The sequence below is a fragment of the Pinus tabuliformis genome, chromosome 6 (assembly GCF_031772625.1).
Source record: "Pinus tabuliformis cultivar Carrire ecotype Pingquan chromosome 6, CPIR1, whole genome shotgun sequence".
Lineage (NCBI taxonomy): Eukaryota > Viridiplantae > Streptophyta > Pinopsida > Pinales > Pinaceae > Pinus > Pinus tabuliformis.
In genome coordinates, this window is record NC_142292.1 from 1,656,065,530 (window position 1) to 1,656,090,014 (window position 24,485).

Consider the following 24,485-nt stretch of genomic DNA (forward strand, 5'->3'; position numbering starts at 1 on the left):
GATCGAAGGTGGGCCATAGTGTTTCCCACATCATCGACACAAGACAGAGAAAGAATGTTGTGGTGGATCAAAATTATGTGAGCTATGAGAAGGAGGTTGTTATTCTGCAGAGGTCAACTTCTCTTGAACATATCGGTGGCACGACAGTGGAATTGGCAGTATTTGACATCAATGGATCAAAGGTCATGGTGACGAGGCAATGAGCAGATGAGAGGTCAAACAGGATTACCCAAATCCACGGCGGCAAGTGAAAAATGAGATGAGATATCCCCACCCAGACACGAAAGCAGACAAGTGCCATGTTCAAGAGCGACATACTGCCGACACGACAATAATTATGGTTCCATTTTCCCCCCACCATTTCTGGCGAGTACCCCAATTATTTTTATTTACAAGCTTGACGGGGATAGCATATGCTTGTAACGTCATCTTGACGAACTCCAATGTCATCAAGTTTTAACGAGTCTGACAAAGGAAGAACTCAGCGTCTTTTCATGTTTAGAGAGTTTGAAAAGACAGCGGAAAAGAAAACTCCAAGGGTGTCCTTTTTCGTAAAGTTGTGTCTCTCGAGCCTGAAAAAGTATAAAACAATGCTCGAAAGAATCGCCCAACCATTACGATCGAGGAGTACTTTTCATGAGTAGTGATTTCAACTTGAAAAAGTAAAAAAGCGATCGAAACCACGTCGCTTCGTAACTATTAACGAACCTGAAACGACAAGGTTTCGACGATCTTTTCGTTATTTACACGGTCGGAAAAGAGTTTAAAGAAGACCACCTCTTATTTACGTTTAACGAGTCAAGAGGGATAACTCAGCGATCTTTTCATGTTTAGCGAGTAAGAAAAGAGCTGAAAGATGACTCCACAATGACTTTTTCGTGTATTTACCGAGTCTGAAAAAGTATAAAATACAACTCGTTTCACCATCGAAGTTGCGTAAAATCCCTGTCGCTGCACAAGAAGCAAGTTTAAAGTCCATTTTCGACCAAAATATATTAAAATATTCAAAAAGTAACTTCTTAAACCTAAGTATAAGTCAAAAAGTTTATAAATATGGTGAAAATGGTAAAAATAGAATTACTTTTACTTTTTACCTCTCTGAATAGTAGCAGTGGTCTGTTTGGGGAGTGAACTTCAGACGGTGATTACAGCCAATCCGTGCAACCATTCGGGATTTCGTCGGTTCCAGGTAAGAGGCGCTTCCCTTAGCTCCATTTCCATACATTTTTTATGCATTTTGGCTTCCTGATTGACCTCTGCAAGAGGGAATTAAAAAATTTAGGGCTTCGCCCATTAGCGCGGGTATCCGGCACGGACCCGCGCTAATGGGGCGATTTTTCTAAAGGGGTCGCGCTCATTGGCGCGACTGTTTTAGAAACAGTCACGCCAACTGCGCAACTTAATTTTCCGCTTGAAATTTCCCATTTCATTTCGATTTTAACTGGATTCCAAGTTTACCAGTGATCTAATTGCAGTTTATGCGTTCTTTTGGGTGCAGGAAAGCAGGCAAAATGGTAGTAGAATGGAAGGAACGAGAACATGATGCCGAGGATGCTTTGTTCCTTGAGGATGAAGGGTGCATGAACGCCCTAAGGGACTGTGGGCTTAAGAAATTCTTTCTTACGCCTTACATGCGCGCTCAGCCCGAGCTACTACAATTCTTAATTGATCTGTGGGATGTTGATGACCAAGTGTTCCGTTTAAGGGACCAAGTGCTGGGGCTCGATGTATCCGATGTCTATTTCATCACGGGGTTATCACGGAGAGGGGCGAGGCCAATTTTGACCGGGAGTAGACCTTCCGGGGAGAAGATGACTGAAGTTCGAGACCGAGTGTGCCCAGGGGCGCGATTTGGAAAGAACAGTGCAAAGGTGGATATTCCCACCGTTCCAGACTTGGTTCTCAGGGTGATACTATTCACCATTACTCGAGCTGCAGGAGTGCAGGCGCCCCATGAGGCAAGCAAGAACCATCTTCTGTTGGCCGCAGAATGCCTAAATCCTACCCTCTTTGACTAGGCCACCGCAGTGACTACTAACATCAAGAGGCAGCTTACAAAGTGCAAGCGAGGAAAGGTAAAGCAGTTTGGGTATGGTTCGATCGTGGTATCGTTCTTCTTGGAACGATTACCAATTTTTCAGGGACAGGGAGCTATAGTGGCTGATCCTTTGCCACGAGAGCCTAGGATGGCTCGTTGGGCAGCACTGATGCCCAGGGGAGGAGGGGGCCAGCAGATGTCCTGGAGGCCCGAGTTCTTCATATGGCTCCGCCGTCAGCTGATTGTGGTGGAGGATTGGCCCTATGCAGGGACTAACTTCACCGGAGACCCAGATCTCCCATTACCCGAGGGAGAGGAGTGGGACGAGGAGCTGGGTAAGATCTCTTTTTGTTTTTGATGTTTTATATGTTTTTTTTTTGTTAATACATGTTTGTCCTAACAATAATTGTATATTATAGAGTTTAGGCTTCTGTGATCCATATCAAGTTTACAAAAGATTTTTCGGCGAAAATCACATGAAATGTCATTTGTCGACGCGTTTCGAACCAGTCCTGACGATGAACCACACTGGTTGGTTCGAAACGCGTCGAAAAATGACATTTAATGTGATTTTCGCCGAAAAATATTTTGTAAATAATTGTATATACATGCAGATGTTGGCCCAGAGCGACCAGTTGGCATGTCTCCTATCGCTCGGAGGAACCAGCCCGTAGCCGACCCTCAGGAAGAGGGTGCCGAGGGAGATGAACTGATTCAGAATCTCGAGGGACTCGCCCGAGGGATTCCTGATTATGCTAGACTGGGAGATATGCCACTAGCGTACCAGAGGCACACAGTGGGGGTGCCTAATCGTGTCCATCATCTTTTGAGACGCTTGGTGCGCGCGGTGTTGTGCTATCATGAGCACCACCGGGACTAGACTCCTAGGTTTCCTTTTCCTGCATATTTTTTGAGAGACATGTCATCTCCTGATGTATTTGAGAGGAACATGTATTATTTTTTGAACTATATGATGCACGTGGTGCAAACATTGCGACACACAATATATATACATATGCCTAGTTCTATGGTTTTATTATTGCACTTTATATGCTTTCTTGTATGATGTTTTACATATTACGCAAATATCTATCTAATACATGGTTAGCCAATGCATCAGTTAACGTGTTCAATTGTCTTGGAATGTGTCGATATGTGATGAAATCAAAGTTCCTTTCTAACAATCTCACACATAAATGCAACCTTAGAATACGATGGTCTCTGACGGAATATTGCCTGTTGAGCTGGTGGACGACAAGTTGAGAATCTAGGTTCACTACCAATGCATGAATGCTGAGATTAATTTCTTCAACAAGTAGTTCAATTACAACACAATATTCAGCGACATTGTTAGTGGTACGGCCCAAACACACACCTTGAAGATCTATCAACTCGCCATGAGGATCATAGATCACCCATGCTGCAAAGGACAAGTTGCGAGTACTGCGGCAGGCACCATCAACGAAACCAACATAAGGTGCATCAGACATCTGCACAAGAAGCGAAAGACACAATAAGCGGCAGTCACGCCTTCAAAACTAAAACACACACACACAACACACCTGCTAAAGTACATGTATGTACAAAATAAAGTGTACAAGCATCACGCATAGTACTTTTTCAAGTACAACCCGTTTCCCTTCATAGTCAATTAGCTCGTAGGCCCCTTTTTGCAAAAATTTCTTGACAATGTAAGGGCCTAGCCACATAAGCTCGAGTTTTCCTGCTCCCAGCTTATCGTTTGCCTGATCGTATAGCAGGACTAAATCTCCCTCAACAAAAGAACGTGGATGAACAGTCTGATTGAAGTGAGTCTTGAATCGCTTCTTTTGTGCTTCGATGGCCAAAGAGGCTAGGCGACGGGTCTCATCTAGCCGTTCCAGGTAAAGAAGGTGTTCTTCTAGCGGAGTAGTGTTGGGAAGTAGTTCGACGGCCAATTTTAATGAAGAGATTTCACACTCGATTGGAAGGGTAGCCTCCAGTCCATAAACTAGTTGAAATGGAGTGAAACCGGTGGCATCCTTCACAGAGGTTCGGTAGTCCTACAAGGCAGGGAACAACATCAAATGCCAGTTAGACTTATGCATGCCAACGGTACGCTAAAGCATTGTAACCAAAATCTTGTTGATAGCTTCAACTTGGCCATTGGCCTGAGGATAGTATGGAGTCGAACTATCGTGCTGTAAGCCCAGCTGGGTTGTTAGTTCCGTCATCATATGATTACGGAAATGCTTCCCGTGATCAGTGACGATGGCTTGAGGGACGCCGAATCGCGAGATAACGTGGTTGAATAAGAATTGCGCCGCTGTGTGACCGTCTTCAGTTAATGTGGGCATCGCCTTGGCCCATTTAGTGAAGTAATCGACGACAACGATAATAAACCCATGCCCCCCGGCCGAGCGAGGGTTACAGGTCGTATAATCAATGCCCCATTTTGCAAAAGGGCCGACGGTGACAACAGGGTGCAATGGAGTGGGAGGCACTCGCATCTTCCGCTGGTATATCTGGCACTCATGACAAGAGCGGACGACAAGAATGCAATCCTTAAAGATAGAGGGCCAAAAGTAGCCAGCACGGAGGATTTTTTGGGAAGTGGCATATCTGGACATGTGACCACCACAGGCGCTAGAGTGGCAGTCATTCAAAACACGCTTAGCTTCCTCGAGAGTTAGACATCGGTGAAGAACAGAGTCGGCGTCGAGGCGGTATAGTGTGTCCCCAATGATACGATATGGTTGAGACTGATGACAAATCCTTCGCCGAGCGTCTTTGGACACGCCGGGGCGAAATGAGGACGTTTGCAGATATATGATGATATCCCCGTACCATGGATCGAGGGTGCTAATGAGAAACAAAGTCTCATCCGGAATACGATCCTCTGAGTGAGAGGGCGGGGAAGAAGATGGCAAAGAGCAAAGTAACTCAACGAATACAAGGGATTTCTTGGACTTGGTAGTGGTAAATTCCAAGTCGAACTCTTGGAGGATGACTATCCACTTTGAGTACTTGCCTCCCAGCAACTGGCGTGACAAAATATACGTCATGGGGTTGCAATCAGAAACCACGATGGTAGTGCGCAATAGAATATAGTGACGGAAGCGTTGGACAGCACAAATGACGACCAAAGCCAACTTCTCGACATAAGCATATCGAGCTTCTGTGTCTAAAAGGTTGCGGCTGAGATAATACACAACATGCTCAGTGTCATCATCGTCAGTTTGAACGAGAACCATGCCGATAGTGGTGTCGGCGGCAGCCAAATAGAGAGTGTAGTCGCGATGATAGTTCGGAGGACGGAGCAATGGAGCGGAAACAAGGAGACCCTTGAGACGCTCAAAATATTCCTGAGCGATGGTATCCCAATGAAAATGGACATCTCGCTTTAGCAACCGTGTGAAACCTTTAGCCACCTCGGCATAGTTTGGAACGAATCGTCTTAGAAAGTTTGCTTTACCCTGCAAACTTTGCAATTGCTGTAAAGAATCAGGGGGAGGAAGATTCACTATAGCCTCGACTTTAAGGGGATCCAAATGGATACCCTTTCGGGAGACGACAAACCCGAGAAGTCGGCCGGATTCAATGCAGAAGACACATTTGTGAGGATTGAGTCTGATACGGTAGTGTCGGAAGCGAAGAAAGATATCGCGAAGGTGAGTAGGGTGGTCCTGACGTTTGGCTGAATGAGCTGGTAGATCATCCAGGTATGGTTGTACAATATGGCGAATGTCATGAAAAGCATAAGACATTGCACGTTGAAAGGTAGCACCAGCATTTTTGAGATCGAAAGGGAGCTTCTTATAGGAAAAAGTGCCCCATGGACAGATAAAAGTGGTCTTGTGTTGATCAGCGGGAGCAATATTGATCTGGTTATACCTAGAAAAACCATCCATAAAAGAGTACATTTCGCTTCCGGCACACTCGTCAATAATTTGATCAATGAATGGTGTGGGGAAATTATCTTTAGGACAGGCCCGATTAATATCACGATAATCTACACAAACACGGATGGTACCCTGTTTTTTATTCACAGGCACGATGTTAGAGACCCAATCTGTGAGTGGAATAGGGTAAATAAAACCAGCTTTAAGAAGCTTTTCCACTTCCGCCTTAATAGCTGCAGCCTTGCGGGGGTGTACAGAGCGTAAACGTTGACGAACAGGCTTAGCACCCGGGTATGTGAGTATCTCATGCACCACTATGCTAGGATCAATGCCGGGCATTTCTTCGTAGGACCATGCAAAGACGTCACGAAATTCGCGAAAAAGATTGGTATAGAGTCGAATCTCCTCCGGAGTACAAGTGACTCAAATGTGCAGATGTTCGATAATCCCTGGTTTCGCAGAGATGTCGATAGGTTGGGTTTGTGTGATGTTCACCATATTTCCTTCAGAGGACACTTGATAAACTTGGATAGGTGTTTGAAGGGTTTGAAATGGGAGACAAGGAGCAAACCGCTCGAGACAAGTAAGCATATCCTGATGGGCAAGGAGAAACGAGGAACGATGGTGAGAATCATGCCAAGGAGGTTCCTTGGGAGACATAGTCTCAATAATGGCTTCGTCAGAAGGGAATATTTCTTTTAAAGGGTCCGAAGAAGTCTCATCTCTAAGCCATGAGGATGGAGCGAACGAGTTGGGAACCTTGATCGAAGGAGCAGGTTTAGAAGAGGGAGCCGATGCAGCAATGATTTCGACGTAGTTGAGTTCGGCAGGACTCAATGGCATCTCATCACCCCAAGATTATACTTGATCAGTGGGAGTGAGGATCCACGGATCAGAACGAGTAGTAATCATATTGACGGAAGCGATGTTAGGAGGTGGGAGCGGAAAAACACCCGTGAGGGCGGGATCTTTGAAAAGCCCAACTCCTAGACTCTCAGATGATTTGGAGGTATGCTCCACAAAAGGGATGTTGCCTTCAGAAGAGGAAACGAAGAATGACAGCTGGTCTACGGTAACAATCTTCCCTTGATGAGGGAAACGGATGATACGAAACAAATATGAAACTACAGCTTGCATCGCGTATATCCAGCTACGTCCAAGAAGGAGGTTGTAGGTAAGATTAGCATCAACAACTTCAACTTCCATCTCGACCGTCTTCCCTTCCAAAGAGATGGGCAAACTTTGGAGTATACCATAAGGACGGGATGCTCTTCCATCAAAAGCTTCCAAGGTTGTGGGAGACTGGCTCAGTGTCGGAGAACCAATAACTTTCCAACAGGCAACATACATGATGCAAGTTGAAGCACCTTCATCAATGACTGTACGATGAATCGTTTTGGAATTAATAATAACCTGTAATTGGAATGCGATTTGGTGAGGCAGTCTCAGTGTATGGCGTTCCAAGTCAAAAGTAATCAAATCCGAGTCGGCCGGGTCTATGCCACCGATAGCCGATAGTAAGGACTTCCTCTGAGAAGGGCAGCTCTGGAGAACTTCTAAAGCGGACATAGCCGACGGAGTCTGAGCTAAGTCCTCAGCAATATTGTAGTGTTGTGCAGCACGAGCATTTGGGTTGTAAGAATATTTCCGGAGTACTCCTTTTGGAGGGGGTCGAATAGGCATCTCAGTGCTAGGTCTCTCGATGTGGAGCGGGCCTGAATTGAACGGAGGAGCACTAGAGGGGACCTCAGGCTCTTTCCTGGCAGATGACAGATAATCTTTTGTTCGAGTACTGATGTGGATAGGTATCGTTCTAGCCATAAATACTTGAGAACCGAAGGAAGATGGAGGTTGAGAGGGGTCAGCCACCATTTGAGTTTGTTGCGAGGGAAAGGGTTCTTTGAGCACCGCAGGAGTCCCAGGGGCGCCTTTCAACAAACGACTAACTTCGGACCGCCAAGGGCAGTCTTTGGTATAGTGATCTTCATCACCGATAAGACAAAGATACTTAGGTCATCCATCCCCGGTTCTTATCCCATCCCGGAGAGTGAAAGATCGAATCGATCGGGTCTAAAGCAGCAATACCATTGCAATCCTAGCTTAGCCATCTTGCCTATCCGTTCGAAACGTCGTGAAATGGGATTCTTAATTCAAGAAAACATCACTTTCAAGGTTCAGTTGGTAAGGTCATTCCGTAGCTTTGAACTTATCGCTTGCTGGCTGGTGGGATGGAATGAGATAACTGATTTTGCTAGCTTGGGATATATCTATCGGCTTTTGAACTGGCTAACTGGTGCGGGAAAGAGCTAAACGCACTTGGCATCCTTTAAGGCATGAAAGGCTTGTTCGGCGACATCGTTCCACACAAAGGCATTCTTTTTATGCAAGGAAGTCAATGGGGCTACAATCTACTACCATAACTTTGCACGAATTTCCTGTAGTAGCCAGTAAGACCAAGGAAACCACACAAGCTTTTTCACGCCTTTGGGTGTGGGTAGTTTTTCATAGCCTTCTTTTTCTTGGGATCCACTCACGTCCTTGTCCTACTAATGACGTGACCCAAGTATTATACTTCAAAGGCGCCAAAAGAGGATTTGGAATGTTTGATGAACAACTGGTTATCTTAGATAAGATCTAATTTTCTTAATTAAGGAGCGAAGCCGCTTGTCCCTCCGGGGGGCAAGGACCCGACAGGGGGCTCGACTGATAAGGAGAGTTGCGCTTGGCACCTTCCTCGGGTGGAGGTTTAGGGGAGTCCTGTTTAGGTTGATCTGGCTTATTCTTCACTTTTCCTTTCTTCTTTCCTTTCGAGGCTTTGTCTGCCGTGGTGGACTGGACGGCATTGACCTCGGAAGAGATATTCGAAGTGGGTGTAACCTGAGAAGTGTGTTCATTCGAAGCATTTGATTTTTGCTTCCCAGGGTTCGCGGAATTTTTTTTCGAGGATGAGTTAATAGAACCAATAATACCGTCAAAAGTGGGTGTCGGCGGAGCTTTGGATGTTCCTGGTCTCGGGGCATCAAGCAAATAATCATACAATGTACCAGACTGAGAATAAACCAAGTCAAGGTACTGAGCGCGTGCGATAGCTTGCTCTTCAGTGACACATGCTCCCATGGCAATGTCTCGAGCTATTGAAGGAACGAACGAAGTCGTAAACCAGTGGGTAAGAAGTTGGTCTGGAATCCAAAACTTGATCATACGTCTACGCCGTCTCCATTCATGGATATGATCAGAGATATGCGTAGCCGTTGTCTATCTTAAGGATGTCAGGAGGCGTGTACCCATTTCATATCGAATGGACAACTGAAAATGAGTGAGAAATGCCATAGCCAACGAGTTAAAATCCTGAAAGGATCCACGAGTGAGCTCAATATACCACTTAGCTGCAGAGCCAATGAGAGTCCTTTGAAAAAGGCGAAGTCGAATCGAATCATCAAGCCACAAATTGGATGAACACCACAAGTGATAGGTCATGACATGAGATTGAGGATCTTCATTAGCTTTACCATCGAATTTGGGACAATCACCGGGAATTTTCGTCGGAACCGGAGGCCAATACGGATTATGGAGAATGGGATCATTGGTCAGTTTGGACACATCCGGTAATTCTAAGGTCGCTAAGAAAGGTAACTGAGGATTGAAGGACATCTGGGGCTGCTGGTAGGATGGAGCACCAGGGTTCCAACCCACTAGTGGTTGCCCCCATGGGCTTTGTCCGGATGGATTTGGCCCCATAGGGTTTTGTCCGTAGGGATTCTGTCCATAGGGATTTTGGTTCTGCCCCCCAACGTTCCATGGATTACCAAACTGTCCTGCCGGAGCACCATGCGGTTGCGGATAATTCTGATAAGGATTTGCCTGCAGTTGTTGATAATTTTGATATGGGGCAAACGAAGGTTGCCCTTGGGGTTGCTGGTAACCATAAGGTGGCTGGACTCCAAACTGAGTTTGAGAAACATGCTGAGTTTGATAGACTGGTTGGGATATAATTCCAACTTGCATCTGAAGACCGGATGGGGTCTGGGGTCCAGCCTGGGGCAAAAAACCGGGTTGAGAAGTGCCAGAAGGATGTCCTGTAGGTTGGGCTATCTGGTCGGAAGGATGACCTAGTTGATATTGAGGTTGGCCCACCTGCCCAGAAGGTTGTACTTGTTGGGGGTGGAGTTGTTGCACAAATGAGGGTTGTCCTGACGGACTAGATGGCCGAGTGGGCTGGGCAGTTAATTGGCCTGATTGGATTTGAGGCTGGCCGACTTGCCCAGGTGCTTGACTATACTGGACGGTGGGTTGACCATACGGTTGACCAGCTTGTCCAGATGCTGGACCATACTGGACATTAGGTTGGTTTGGGTGAACATACGATTGACCAATTTGTCCAGTAGGATAACCTTGCTGGATACCAGGTTGGCCTTGTTGAACAGAAGATTGACCTGAGTTACCAGAAGGTTGAGCATAAGAGGTGAAAGACGGACCACCAGAGGCCAAAGGTTGTCCCTGGAAGGGTTGTCCTTGTTGGCTCCCAGGTCGCCTTGTGTGAGACTGTTGGTCTTGATTAGGTGGTCCGTGAGATTGCGCAGACGGTACTTGGCCACCATGATAATAGGTGGGGCCCCAATCGATTGACAACGGGACTGAAATATCAACACTCGGTTGAGACAACAAAGGCCTACCAAGATGTGGTAAATACTGGTCGTATGGACCCTCTACTGGGACGTTTGAAGTAGGATCAAAGAATCCGAATATAGAGGCCAAAGGACCACTGAGAATGGGAGTCGAAGAAGCTACACATACTGTTGGAATGGTTGGGATTGAGGTAACAGACGTACTGCGACTTTGTGGAGTAAAAGGCTCCGTGGTGGGAATGGCGAGTTGTGACCAAATAGAACTCGTGGAGGGAGTCCTAGAAGACATAGCATCCTGTAATGATTTATAGCCTGGAGGTAGTCTCCTAGTAGTAGGGGTGCTACTAACAAGTATAGGTTCCGTTGCGGTGGGAATTTCATCGCTCGTCACAACGGATTCTTCAGTTGAAGTAGGAGATACTTCCTCCATGTCGGAAGAAAATAGTGGGGCCAAAATATGAGGGGAAGTGTATTCCCAAAAAGGGATACCGTCTTCAGAAGGTTCCCAAACGGGATTCCAATGAAATTCGTAAGTCTCGTCGCCTGGAGCACGAGAATTAATCGGTTGTATACTCGGAATAACAGGAAGAGTATCACTCACAACCGGTATCTCGGCAAAGGATGAAGACGAAATTGGTAATTCCGCCAGGATGAAAACTTCACAAAATCCTAAGGAATCTAACGAGACAGAACCCTCCTCAAGCTAACACAAACAAGATCTAACCGGGTAAATGTGAATCGTGGCCGCATAAATTTTAAGACAAAGGAACTGAACTTGACCTTTTCATGTTTTAAGAGTCGAGAAAAGGACAAAAATATGACTCTAGTCTCCTTCGAATATTTAGTGAGCCCGAAGTGACAAATGCTCAGGTGAACCTTTTCTTTTAGGGAGTCCGAAAAGGATCAAAAGTGACTACTCTAGAGAACTAGGCAAAAGGTTTACCAAACAATCCATAAAACTGCATATACACCTTGGCAATCATATGAAAACCAAGGACTTCCCTTACGGCAGTGAATCTTCCCGAACGCTGTGTTCAGTGCATTACGGCTTGTAAGGCGGAAGACACGGCTTCCTGTGGATAAAGGATGATAACCTAGTGGGGTCTCCACATATACTCGACGGTACGTGGGAGCACAAATCCGTGCTAGACCACTATCGAGTCACAAAAGGAGGAATCACCCAACCATAATGTGAAACAATAGTGACTAGGTTTAACGACGCCGGAACACGTCTCTAGCCTAGACCTCTAGATGTATGCGTTAAGTTCCAATGCGTTCTTAGATTCATTCAGTTCATTTTACAGTTGATCTTTGATTAGGTTTCAGTTTCCAGGTCCTACCGTATGTAATCTCTCACAATTTCCTAAATGCAAGCTATATGCCAGAATATATCATTCCATTCGATGAACGCTAACTACAGAAGAGTTGAGATCTTCCAATCAAACAAAACAATCAATAATGACTCTAATGCAGCTAATGGAAATAAACGAAACTTTTTTTTTTTTAAAGTGACTAATTGCTAATAACAATGAAGAACGCTAATTTCCATTAACTAATGCAATGCAAAAAAGATTGTTTGTTTTCTTTTCGATGACAAAATGAACTTAAGCAAATTTTGAGAGATAATAACAAAGAGTAAAAAAGACAAATTTCACTCAATGAAAATAGAATCAAGTCTGAAACACCAAGACAATCTTTCAAACCAAGAAAAATCACAAAAACCTCAATGAGCTATGTGATCTAAGCCCAAATGAAGCCAAGAAAAATCCAAACGAAAAAGAGGTAGATTGCTCGAAGCACACAATAAAAAGTTTTGACAACCACTAGACAAGTGCAAAAAATAGCCAAGAAGTCGACTGGACAATCAAAGAACCAAAAACTCCCACGGAAGGCTCGATGTACAAAGCCACTAGATGCTCTAGGGCTGAGATATGAAATCGATAGAAAGAGGCAAACACCCGAAGGATGAAGGTCAAAAACCAGTCAAACAAAGCTCTGACACACTCCAGTAGTTGAAAAAGATGTGAAAAGACAGAAATCCAAGCTCAGAAGGCTTCCAAACAGGCAAACTGGAAAAGTTCACAGGCCTGGCGCGACTGTCAGGCTGTAACTCGCGCTATTAAGGGATTAGCGCGAGTTGCTTTTGTGCAACATGCGCCCACTGGCGCGACTGTCAGGGAAAAAGTCGCGCTAATCAAGTTTGCTAGCTTAAAAATAAAAACAAGCAGTCCAGGGCTTGATCAACAGTATCCAGACAGACCAGGCAGCAAGAAACAACTTAAAAAACCAACCCAGAAAGCTTATCTAAGCAAGCAAACAAGAGAAAACCAAAGTGCAAGAAAAACTCCAAGCTGTTCAGTTCGTAAACCAAACCGGAGATTGACTGAAGTGGTGTTGATCTACTTCGCTAATGCAGAGCAATAGCGTTTCGAAGGCTACCTGGCCGTACTTCAGGCTCCGTCCAAAGTTTACGAATCAAACAACAAATCCCGTCCCCAGTGGAGTCGCCAAATTGTTGGAGAGGTAAATCCCCTCTGCGGACAGAGGCGATCCCACTAGCCCAAAATGGGTCTAGCAACAATCAAACAATGCTATCGTGCAAGTTCCTAATTGAAAATTAAAGGTGGATTATGAGAACCTACTTGGATTCCAATGCTAGTGTTGTAGAATATTTAACACTCTCGTTCCTCTGCTCCGACCGGTCACGATCCTCACGATCTCCGTGAATGGACACCTGCACATGCAAAGAATGACACGAATACAAGCATAAAATCCAATAGATGAAATTATATATCGGTCAGAAAAGATATAATCCAAACATCATCATAATGAACAGCAAGAATGGAACCATAATGATAGTCATCTATTATTGATAATCAACAAAGCAATATACAACCGAAGTTCTGACGTTAAATCCTGCTTTGGTTGGGTGATCAACTACATATGTCTTGCAAAGCTTGTCGGGATCAGGAACAAGCCTCTCTCTCTCTTTGATTATGAATGCAAAGAAGACTCAACAATCTCTCAGACTTCTTACAGTATCATTCTCCCTATGCTCAAAAACTAGCTTGTCAAATGCACCAGAACAAGCTTTTATAGATGAAGGAGGAGGGAGAGATACAATGAATCCAGACATCCATGGGATAAGCATTATCCTTGAAAAGCTATTATGGATAGAGATACGATGAATCTCGACATCCATGAGATTGGCATTATCCTTGAAAAGCCTCATGAGTCGAAAGGAAAAAACTCTCGGGCGTGCGTTTGTTAACAAAATTTTCCAAACTTGGTTGGCGCGGGTAAGATTCTGAGATAGAGCGCCAATGGGCGCGCCCTCTTTGGAGAATTTCCGCCATTGGCGCGGGTGATACACTGTGGATCCGCGCTAGTGGAAAAAGGGGACTTTTTAATGATAATCTGCAGTAGATGTCTTCAAGGCATATGAAGTCCATACTTAGGGGAACATAATGCAAGTGTTTTCAAGCCATGTCACTTCTCACAGGTCCCGGAATGAGTCCTCCAAAGTGCGGGAAAGGGGTAACAGGGACAGTGACCAATGGTGACAAATTACTGTGTAACATTAACTATCATCAGTAGTTAGCCTAGAAAGAAAGTCATCTACTACATTGTCTTTTCCAGGCTTATCTACAATAGTGATATCAATTTCTTGTAACAACAATAACCAGTGTGTAATCCTACCATTTGTAATTGGCTTATTCATTAAGAAACGAATGACAGAATGGTCAGTGTGTACAAATACTTGATATCCAGTGATGTAATGTTGAAATTTATTGATGGCATGCATGACTGCTAAGAACTCCTTCTCGGTCACTATGTAGTTGAGCTCAACTAGAGTTAGATTTTTACTTATGTAGTAAATGGCGTAAGGTTTCTTATCATCTAGCTGGCCCAAAACAACACCTACAACAATATCCAATGCATCCGTAGCTATGTGAAATGACCCAATTAGGTCGTCGCAACACCGGGGTTGTTGATACACAACTTTTTAGCTTTAAGAAGGCTTGCTCACACTTCCCTGTCCACAAGAAATCCACATCCTTCATGAGCAAGGAAAATAATGGCAATGCAATTCTTGAAATTTTTTCTATAAATCTTCTGTAATACCCTGCATGCCCCAAGAAACTACGCACCTCTTTCTACGTTTTGAGGGTTGGAATTTTTAGGATTACCTCTATTTTTATAGGGTCTACCTTGATTCCGTCAGCAGAAATGTAATGTCCGAGCACGATCCCTTCAGTCATCATCATGTGACATTTCTCTGTGCTCAAGGCAACATTAGTCTGTACACATCGTTCTAACACTTTTTCCAGATTGACTAATGCTGCTTCAAAAGCATCTCCATAAGGTGTGAAATCGTCCATGAAGATTTCCAGACAGTGATTCAATAAGTCAAAGAAAATTCCCAGAATTGCCCTTTGAAAGGTTGCGAGTGCATTACAGAGCCCAAAAGGCAGCACTCTGTATGCATAGGTTCCCCAAGGATAGGTAAAGGTTGTTTTATCTTGGTCTTCCGGGGTGATCTGTATTTGATTGTAGCCATTGAAACCATCCAAAAATGAAAATAATTTCTTTTCGGAGAGAGTATCAAGGACCTGATCTATAAATGGCAATGGAAAATGGTCCTTCTGAGTGGCCTTGTTGAGTTCTTTATATTCGACATAGACACTCCACTTGCCATTCTTTTTAGGAACGACGACAAGCGGTGACACATATTGAATGTCAGATATTGGATAAATAAATTTAGCACTCATGAGCTTTTGTAGTTCCTCTTTCACCACTTCCTTTAGTGCAAGGTTCATGCAACACTGTGGCTGTCTGATTGGTTTACAACCATCCTTCAAATAAATATGGTGAGTGCATAGGTTAGGGTGGATCCCTTCCATATCCATATAATCCCATGCAAATGCCTTTTTATACTTCTGCAACAGCTGTAACAGCCGTTGATTCTGTTCAACAATCAAATTGGGGTTAACATTAAAAAACTTTCCAACCTCAATCTCAATTATGCTGCTAGAGATATTCAGAGCGGTCCTCATTTGTTCAAAATCTATATCTTCCACCTCTTCTTCCTCATTTGGATTTTCAACAGAAGCAACAGACATGGAATTACTAATAAAACCATTAATAACATCATCTTCTGTTTCGCCTTTAAAATACTGGGCTTTCCCTAGAGTGAGGAGTGGTAGGGAAAGATTTGACTCAGGCTCAAACTCATCCCACCAAGGGTTGTACACATCCATATTTGGTTTTGGGGGCTAAAGATTAAGGTTCTGGGTTTCCTATCCATCTGAGATCACCATGGATCCCGCCCTGCAGCCTATAAATGCGTCTGCAGTGGCCAACCAAGGTTTCCTTAGGATCAAAGGATGCCCCCCCAAATTGGATTTGTGCTATAAAATAAGGAAATCAGCCGGGTATCTCCAGGAAGCTACTGTAATCACTATATCTTCTAACATCCTCTCGGGTTTAACACGGGACCTATCTTCCAATTCCAACATAGTAGGGGTGTGTCTAAGTCCTTGTAGCCCGAGAACGATGAAGAAATCTTTCATCATTACATTAATGGCAGTCCCAATATCAATTAATGTATTGACTATGGGTTGATCATTAATATAGATGGTGATTGTAGGCTTGCTTGGATCATTGTGCTTAGTAAGGAGAGGCTGAGCAGACATTAATTCGGATAACTCTCCCATCACATGTATGGTGGCAGGGTCATTAGGATTTCTTCCAGGTTTCTTGATGCACAAATCTTTCACTGTCTTGGCATAGATAGGTACTTCCTTAAGGGATTGCAGCAAAGGGGTTCGTACATACAAATTTTGCAATTCCTTAAGGAAATCAGATTCAGGTTGGGAAACCATCCTAGGTACAACCAGTCTTTGACAATACGGGGGTTCCTGCATAATAGCAGTTGAATCCGCTGTTACAGGTGTATCAGCCTTCCCTGAAGTAACTGTTATAGGTGCAACAATTCTTCTCGGGTTGGCTAGTATAGATGTAACAACTTCTTCTATATCAGCTATTGTAGGCACAGTAACTGCCTCAGAGTCTCTGACTTCTCCCCCGGATGGTTCATAGAATTCCTCCGTAATGATAGGGGAGTGACTAGGGTTAATTATCGTGCCTGATCGTAATTGCATTTCATTAAGTTCCACGGGGGTAATAAGGTAAGTCTGGAAGATCGTAGGAGCCTCTATGCCCTAAGCTTCTTTATTATTTGGGTTTGGGTTAGGTTGCACAGGTAGTTGAGGTCGCACATGTGGCGGAGCAGCAGAAGCTTGGAAAGGAGGTAACTGCAACTGTTGTTGCATGGGTGGTGCAGGCAAAGCTAAATTCTGGGCATTTCCTCTCCAGTTTTGGTTCCATGGGTATGGTTGGGGTTGAGGATATTGGACAGGAGGAGATGGAGACCATTGGTTCTAGGGCAAAGGGAACTGAGCTAAAGGAGGGGCAGAATATTGCCATGGATATGGTTGATTATTATATGCATTGTTCCATGAACTGAAAGAGGAAAAATATTGAGACATACCTGGAGGTCACGGTTGCCATGGCCTCCGTGGTGTAATGAAGTAAGAGGAATGCACCTCTTTGCTTGATTCTTGAAGTGTTGCCTTTAGTCTAGGAAGCTCCAAACACTTCTCTGTCGAATGTTCCATGTTTCTTCTGACAAGTCAGATAGAACACAACTAAGGGTGTACTAGCTTCTGTTGTGCCTTTTTGATCTGTGTTGTTGTTATCTGGTCTGAGAGAGTACTAAGGATATCAGTATTGAAATTTTCGAACAAATTTCCGATCTCTACTCTGGTTACTCCTCCGCCTATAGAATTTTGTAAGTGAACAGAGACATCCCGAATCATACTTCTTCCTCTAGATGATCCTCGAGAGCATCATAGGCAGAGGTTGATAATTTCCGCAAATGGCTCTTGTGATATATCCCCCTTGCCTAACAGGTTCAGGGTATCAAGGCAGTCGTCCCTCATTCCTCTGATGAATATAGTCTTCAATATTTTCGAGTCTAAATCACCGTGTTTAGACCTCTGCAAATTGTAGTGGAACCGTTCCACATAATCTTCTAGGCTTTCTTCCTCCTTCTATGTCATTCTAAATATCTCTTCCCTCAAGTCCCTAGTCCTACAATAGTCTTGGTACTTTGACAAGAACGTCTCCTTCATATCATTCCATGTTGAAATGGAAGTGGGGCCTAATCCCATGAACCATCTCAAGGCTGCTCCTTTTAAGGTAGCAGGGAATAGTTTTAACTTTTGAGCATTTTTTATATAATCATAACTTCTACACAAGACATCAAACTCAAATATAAATGTATCCAGGTCTTCCATAGTCATCCCTTGAAAGGATGGTAAGGATGATAGAGGAATATTCTTCATAGGAGCTTCACCCCTGAGATTCCCAATTGGGAATTCAAAAGTGGTAGTGGTGGTGTATGTTTTAGCATTGTTATCATTATTGTCCCCCATGATTAATTCTTCTAATCCTTCCTGTAGCAGGCATTTTTCTAGCTGCGTTTGTGATGGCCCTGCAGATGCAATTAATGCCTCAAATACTCTTGGAGTTGGTTGTTTCACCGCACTACCTGTATCCGGATATTGATAAGTCTCTAAGTGCTTCTCCTTCTCAGGTGTCTAATGTCCCCCCTCGGTTTTCCCTTGGACCTCGGTCCTAAAATTCTGGCTACTCACTTCCCCTTCCCGCTCATGAATCAAATTCTTGGTCTTGAAGGTATGAGTGCTGGCCTTAGAATGATATGGTCCTGAGATGGAGGGGTTGGAGGTTTCTGCTTTCGCTATGGGAGTAACAACCTTCTGCGGCCTTGTCTTCCTTGCATTCCTTTGAGAGCTGGACTATTCTTTTTCTGCCTTGGAGATTAATTCCTGGATAAATGTCTTCCTTCCCAAATCTTCACCCTTCGTTTCCTTTTTATGACTCGTCGTTCCTGTGACTTATTAGAGTGGGGGTGATTTTAGTATCTTTATAATTCCTAAAAATTACACACATGGACCCTATGTGTATCAAATCAAATTCTAAGTATCTCAGCCTTCGACAGTGGTGAGCCCGCCCAGGTATGTTAAAGCGATGTGTAGGTTTTTACCTCTTGTCTTACTACCCAACAACTGAAGAGCTGAAGACACACTAATAAAAGCATCAAAATGTCCTAAGTGTCCTAGTGATCAAAATGGTGAGCCCACCCAGGTATGTTAGAGTAATGCATAGGTTTTTACCTCTTGTCTTACCGCCCAACCACTGTGGACTAGGAGCACTTCTATATTAAACAAACAACTTGGCTCACTGTATCATCAACTTGCCATCCTCGGCAACGACGCAAAAATGTAGTGTTGTTTTATCAACCTTAATTGAATTAGACTGCAACATTAATTATCAACCTAGGGTAGGTCTTGTTGTTTCAATGGAGTTCACACTATCTGTGTCGATACACTTTAGCCAAGCATAAGAAATTCCAGAAAAACTGTAAAAGGTGTCGCTGATATAATTTACTGAATTAATCATGTATGCAGATATAAAATCCATCCACAGAATCCAATCACAACTCGCAGCTATTGAAATAAAGGCGCACCACACCTAGAGCTAACATCTATTCCAGTTGGTTACTATTCCTCTGTTGTTTAACTCTGTGTAACAGCATAAGATAAATAAAAGTAGCAACGAACGCAATCCACGATATGTGCAATAACAACGAGCAACTACAAATCAATAAACTGAACTGAACTGTACACTACCTAATCACTGGAATCCCTGCCAAAGAGGAGGGCCCTTCCTCCTCAACAGGGTGCAGGAAGACACAAAAAGTGATTAATGGATTAGTTGAGAAGCAATAACAACATCACTGCGCCAATTGATATTAAAATGAGTTCAGGAGTTACAGAAACAAAGTAACGATACTATTCTATGTGCGCCTCCTTGATACATAAAAATTCGAGTCTTTTATAACTATTACATCCTGAAAATTAGAAAATAGATCATCCATGAGAATCTCTGATTCTCATGCTGATCCAAAAATAAAGAAGTTGCAACCTACTGCTAAATAAATATACATTAGTTACAACTACTTGAGTCTTGTTGCCTCAAAAATAAACAATCTATTGCTGACAACGGTTATGTGGAATAATACCCACATTTCTAGCTTCGGTGCAACAATATTGAGAAAATGATGGTTCGCGCTGATGTGGCATAACTGAAGACATCACTGTTGGTGTAATGGCGGATCCACGCGAGGTGTAACAACACCCGATATGTAACATCAACCTGTAACAACACCGATGTGTAGCAACAACTTGTAACAACACCTAGTATGTAGCAGCGATATGTAACAACATTCAGGGTGTAACAACGGACTGTTCTACCCTTTCCTACAACTAAGTCCTGCTGCCTGTCTGCTTCCATGAGCCAACACCTGAAAAAAGATAAACTTCTTGACATGTTCCTTCAATGCTCGTCCAGTTAGCCTAAAAAATAAATAAAGCCTCACATTTATTCGGTAAAATACAGTAAAGTAACATGACAGTAAAATGGATGAAAAAGGTAAGAAAATGGGGAATTTGGTCATATAAGGGCACAAATCTGAAGGACATAAAGGTCAAAACAAGGGAAATAAGGTGTGGAAAATGAGTGAAAAACCACACCCAACACCTGGAATCACAATCAATTGTAGCAGTCCACCAGGATGCTTTCACTCTGCCTTCACACGCTGAGAATCGAAACACCTAGCCACAAACTCTGCTGTATCCTTCTTCAGATTCGACCAATAATAAAATTTATTTACTGCGGTCAATGTCTTTTGATAACCTGGGTGCCCTGAATAAGGTTTCACATGAAACTCCCTCAAGATCATCAGCTTGAGCTCACTGCTATCTGGCACATATATCTTGCCTCTAAATCTAACCAATCCATTTGATGTAAGACAATAATCCACATCCTATGCACCTGCACCTGTACTTGTACCTGTACCACTACCTATACTCTGCTGCAACCTGTGCATAATCTCCATATACCTGACATCCTGTTGACCTGCTTGCAAGTCTGTCCCATAGGAGCTCATTGTTGCTAAGTGATTTACCTGTACCCGCCTGATAAGAGCATCTTCCACCCTGCTCTCCTTTCCTTTTATGTACCTGATCTCAAAGTCAAACTCATTGATCATGGCCAACCATATAGCTTGCATGGCATTCAAATTCGGTTGGTTAAACAAATATCTAACCGCAATATGATCGCTCATTAGTACAAACCTCCTGCCAAGAAGATAAATCCTCCACTTCTTTAATGCATGTATGATCGCTGCTAACTCAAGAACAAGTGTTGGGTAGTACTGTTTGTCCTCGTTTAGATTTCGTGACTCATATTATACCACCTATCCATCCTGCATGAGAACTCCACAAAGTCCCCTCTTGCAAGCATCTGTACACACTACAAACTCCTTGTCCGGACCTGCAATCTTTAACATTGGAGCATGTGTCAACAAATTTTTAAACTACTCAAAACTAGTCTCACACTCCTCTGTCCACTTAAAATTCTTACCCTTTCACCGCAATGATATAATAGGATAAGCAATCAATGAGAAGTTCCTAATGAACCTCCTGTAGCTAACCCCATGAAAAATCTCACCTCATCCACATTTCTTGGAGCTATCCACTCCATGATGACCCTTATCTTTTCTGGATCTACTACAATGCCCTCCTTGGAGACAACATGTTCTAAGTAATGTACCTAAATCTGAAAGAAACTGCACTTGCCGAGCTTAACACACAACTGATGCTCTCTCAACAACCTCAATACTGCTGCTAAATTCTCGACATGCTCTTCCTCATTTTTAGAATATACCAATATGTCATCAATGAACACAAGAACAAACTTATCCAAGTACGGACACAACACACTATTTATCAAACACATAAATGTAGGCGGAGCATTAGTCAAATCAAATGGAACTACAACAAACTCATAATGCCCATACCTAACCCAAAAAGTTGTCTGGTAAATGTCCTTTTCTTTGATGTGTACCCGATGATATCCTGATCTCAAATCAATATTCAAGAACACTGCTGCTCCCTTTAGTTGATCAAATAAATCATCAATCCTCAGTAATGGGTACCTGTTCTTGATGGTTACTTTGTTCCACTGTCTGTAGTCAATGCACAATATGAGAGTACCCTCCTTCTTCTTTACAAACAATACCAGTGCGCCCCAAGGTGATACACTTAATGTATCCCTTGTCCAACATTTCCTTCAATTGCAACTTCAACTCTACCAACTCAGGTGTGCTCATTCTATAAGGTGTTTTTGATGCTGGAGTTTCCCCTGACACTAACTCAATAGAAAAGTCTACTTTCCTGTGAGGTGACAACTCTGAAATGTCTTTGGGAACTACATCATGAAACTGTTGTAGAATTGGGTACTTGCTCAAAATATCTGCATCCTCAACTTCCTTACCTTGTCACTAGAAATATGTACAGAAAATAACACACACCCTTTCCTGTGACTACGTTTTGCCTGCATAACTATCACCATATTAACTCATATGGTTTTCTTCTTTCCTTGCAAGACTCTTGGTTCCCCATTTTCATCCACACACTCAATTTTTTTCATAACAATTCACCTTGGTTCTATGAAGATACAACCAATCCATTCCCAACAAAATACTGTATGATCCCAACAGTAATACATTCAAATGTGCTGCGGTATGCATACCATTCAAATCAAATGCACAGGCTCTTACCCAATGATGAACTCGCTTCTTTGTACTTGTAGCCAACTACACTAACCAAGATTCTATGTGAAATTCCTTACTCAAACCACACTTATCCACCAGGTCAGGACTAACATAGCTATAATTAGGTCCAGGGTAAATCAAAATAGAAATAAATTGATCACAAAACTTACAATCCATCTTAATGATAAATGTTTGATGGTCTGCCTGCTTGTTATCCAACGCTGCATAAATAAGAGGAACGCTATGACCAACATCCCTAACAGCCTGTGCCTCCTGCGCACTATATATCTAAGGCCTACCACCCTGATTCTGTAGAAAATCTATCTTAAGGTGTTCCTTACTGCATGTCCAACACTCTAACCGTCCAATACCATCACCTCCATGCTATTGTTGTGATCCATATCCCTGTCTAGACATATTGAACTTCATTTGTGGTGCCACATTTTCTTTCTCTTTTGTATTCTGAGGCCTTGTTCTTTTCGGCTGCCATTTACCCTTACCTTTATCCTTATCCTTCCCTTTCCATCCTTGCTGAGATTCATTCTTATGTTTTGAATGTTCATAGTAATGTTTAAATTTTCCAATAACTTCCTCAAGTGACCAAGGCTCATCATACTCAATCTGATATCTAAATGCTAATTCCAATCCACTAACAAATCGTTGAACTTTAGCCTTCTCATCTTTAAGATAGGGTATATACCTCAATAGATCTAGAAACTTAATCGTGTACTCTTCATCTGTCATTGATCCCATTTTTAGCCCATAGAATTCTTTGGCCTTACTGTCATAGTACCCGGTCATCGGTCCTAATGTCTCTAACCCGCTTCACATCTTTCCACCAGATGTCTTGTTTACCTATCAGGCTGAAGATAACTACTTTGGCCTTCATATTAGTTGCGTAATTATGCAACTCAAAGAACTTATTCATCCCAAGTACCCAAGCCTATGCATCTTTCAGCTTATTCACATCTCCATCAAAAGTAGGTGGCTTTGCATTCTCAAACTAATTTTGCAAGTATCCTCTATCACTCCTCTTGTAAGGATGATAACGATGATGATCATGATGCCTATCAGAACCAGAATTATAATAGTACTTGTATCCATCTCCTCTCCTATATAGAGTATCCAACAACTTGCCATCTCTAACAATGTCATCTCTATCCACCTGTAAGCACCATGATACCTACTGCCATATGCCCCATTAGTTTTGTCTTTCTGTCCCTGACTTATCCATATTGGCCCTTGCCATTGCAATTCTGACAAACTTTGAAGAAGTATAACATTAACCTCTGCTTTTTTCTCTTGTGCTTGTATGATCTTGCCATTGTCTGCCTTACAACTCCTTATTTCTTCCTTCAAGCTTCTTAATGTGTCTACCAAATTAGAAGAGTGCCCAACACCATGCTTCTAATATGATTCATAGGGAGAGTGTTTGTAGTATACCATCTTACAAGTCATTTTTTTATCTTTCTCCTGTAAGACTTACTATGTCAGCTAAATGCAATCACAATAAACCAACATATCTTAGCATACTTTGGTGAGGATATTTCATCTACAAGATCATCAAATCAACGTGATACATGTAGAAACATAATCATAACTGCATATAAACATATAATACATAAGCATGTAACCACATAACCATCAGTCTAGCTAGAGTCCAGCCATCAATGCATGACCATATCAACTACACATACCATGACCTCAAGCATGACAACAAAAACAATACCAACGTACACTGACAATATGCAAGCATAAACAACATGTAACGAATCATACACTCATGACGACATAATTCATAACAACAACATCCTCTTTCACATCACAACATCACTATAACCATGACTGACACCATGCATATGCAACAAGCACATAGACAACAAGTATGATTAACACATGTGCAAACAACATGAATGTATGACCAACACATCGTCCATCTAGTCCGAGCGATGAACCATGCTCTGATACCACTTTGCAACACCCTCCTCCCACATATACCCAAGTAACTATCCAACCAGGGTAAATATGTTACGAGAGGCTACTATGATTAGATTCAACCTCCCATGTGACCTTAAGGAATTGGAATCGACGGAAACATAACATACATACCTTCCACATCAACTACATGACTCCTAGGAACCATCCCAACCACTCAGGTAGTTGGCCCCTGGGTAACA